At 53.9% G+C, this 2,500-nt stretch overlaps 1 pseudogene; it reads right to left on the bottom strand.

Moving 5' to 3' along the window:
* LOC123688074 overlaps positions 1 to 2,326 on the bottom strand; it is a 4,730-nt pseudogene extending 2,404 nt beyond the window's left edge.
* Between the last annotated feature and the right edge of the window lie 174 nt (positions 2,327 to 2,500).

The following is a 2,500-nucleotide window of genomic DNA, read 5'->3' as shown; positions in this document are numbered from 1 at the left end:
CAGAGCCAATCCTTATCCCGAAGTTACGGATCTAATTTGCCGACTTCCCTTACCTACATTATTCTATCGACTAGAGGCTCTTTACCTTGGAGACCAGCTGCGGATATGGGTACGAGCCGGCGCGACGCCTACACGTGGCCCTCTCCCGGATTTTCAAGGTCCGAGGAGAAGATCCGGACACCGCCGCAAATGCGGTGCTCTTCGCGTTCCAAACCATATCTCCCTGCTAGAGGATTCCATGGAACTCGAACGCTTATGCAGAAAAGAAAACTCTTCCCGGATCTCTCGACGGCGTCTCCGGGTCCTTTTGGGTTGCCCCGACGAACTCTCTTACGAGGGCCCGGTTTAATTTCGGTTCCGCTGCCGGGTTCCGGAATAGGAACCGGATTCCCTTTCGCCCGACGGGCGTGCGTCACGCGTCAAGATGCATAGCATTTCTGCCACCACTTATAAACACGATTAACAACGCCACATCAACATCGGCTTTCGCCTAGGGCTTAGGATCGACTGACTCGTGTGCAACGGCTGTTCACACGAAACCCTTCTCCACCTCAGCTCTCCAGGGCCTCGCTGGAGTATTTGCTACTACCACCAAGATCTGCACCGAAGGCGGCTCCAGACGGCCTCACGGCCAGCCCTTCTGCGCTCACCTCCGCGACCCTCCTACTCATCAGGGCTTCATGACCGCCCCGAAGGGCGACCGCACATGCCACTGACGGCCGAGTATAAGCACGACGCTTCAGCGCCATCCATTTTCAGGGCTAGTAACTTCGGCAGGTGAGTTGTTACACACTCCTTGGCGGATTCCGACTTCCATGGCCACCGTCCTGCTGTCTTAAGTTACCAACGCCTTTCATGGTATCCCATAAGCGTCGATTTAGGCGCTTTAACTCGGCGTTTGGTTCATCCCACAGCGCCAGTTCTGCTTACCAAAAATGGCCCACTTGGCACTCTGATCCGAAATCTCGCGGCTTCACATTCAAGCAAGCCGGAGATCTCACCCATTTAAAGTTTGAGAATAGGTTGAGGTCGTTTCGACCCCAATGCCTCTAATCATTCGCTTTACCGGATGAGACTCGTATGCAACGAGCGCCAGCTATCCTGAGGGAAACTTCGGAGGGAACCAGCTACTAGATGGTTCGATTAGTCTTTCGCCCCTATACCCAGTTCCGACGATCGATTTGCACGTCAGAATCGCTACGGACCTCCATCAGGGTTTCCCCTGACTTCGTCCTGACCAGGCATAGTTCACCATCTTTCGGGTCCCAGCGTGTACGCTCTTGGTGCGCCTCCTCTCGCAATGAGAATGAGGCGCCCCGGGAATGCGGGTCAGTCATGGAGACCGACCATCTTCCCTTAGTTCACATAAAGTGAACCGTTACTTTCATTGCGCCTTTAGGTTTAGTGATTCCCAATGACTCGCGCACACGCTAGACTCCTTGGTCCGTGTTTCAAGACGGGTCCTGAAAGTACCCAAAGCAATAGCGTCGCTGATCGGCGTTTCAAGAGGTCTGTCCAAGAACACCGCGGCGAACAGTCGCAAACGGACGGAATCGGCACTAGGTCCGATCGCCATCACAATTCACATACTTGCCACGGGCCGGACGCGAACTAAGTCGCGGCCTCCCGCCATCAGTAAACCGTCGAGCGAGCTGTTCGGAAACCCAGTGTCCGTAAACATCGGAAAATCCGAGCTCACGGGCTACACTCGAGACCGTAGAACAGCACCCAACGGATCGCGACGACCTACTAGGGGAGAAGTGCACGCGTCCGAAGCCGGAGATGAACCGAAGGGAACAGCCAACGCGAACGTCGCCGTTTCCACAGTCAGTAAATCCCAACAACAGGCGCGAATGAATCTCCCCATTCGACCTTTCGGGTTTCTCAGGTTTACCCCTGAACGGTTTCACGTACTCTTGAACTCTCTCTTCAAAGTTCTTTTCAACTTTCCCTCACGGTACTTGTTCGCTATCGGTCTCGTGGTTATATTTAGCCTTAGATGGAGTTTACCACCCACTTAGGGCTGCACTCTCAAGCAACCCGACTCTAAGAAGAGATCCTCTAGCAAGCCGCAGCGGTCGCTACGGGCCTGGCACCCTCTATGGGCGATGGCCCCATTCAAGATGGACTTGAACGCGCCGCGAACTCGCCAGATAATGGATCCTTCCAAACACCACATCTCCCGGCGACCGGTTACGATCGCGGGATTCAGTGCTGGGCTAATCCCTGTTCGCTCGCCGCTACTAAGGGAATCCTAGTTAGTTTCTTTTCCTCCGCTTAATAATATGCTTAAATTCAGCGGGTAGTCTCACCTGTCCTGAGGTCGTATGTTCAAATCATCGAAACGTTCCGAAACTAACCTTTGGCGGCTCATAAAATCACGTACCTTACGCGAGGGAGTTAGCCTACTCAAAGGCGTCTATTATCTCCTGCTCCGTATGGCGGATCATGCGAATCCAAGCAAAGTGCTTCGGTGTTTCGGGGGTGCGCTCATGAAAGC

The sequence above is a fragment of the Harmonia axyridis genome, chromosome X, assembly GCF_914767665.1.
Source record: "Harmonia axyridis chromosome X, icHarAxyr1.1, whole genome shotgun sequence".
In the NCBI taxonomy this organism is placed as follows: Eukaryota; Metazoa; Arthropoda; class Insecta; order Coleoptera; family Coccinellidae; genus Harmonia; species Harmonia axyridis.
The sequence above is the reverse complement of the archived record's forward strand: the minus strand, read 5'-3'. Positions and strand labels throughout refer to the sequence as shown.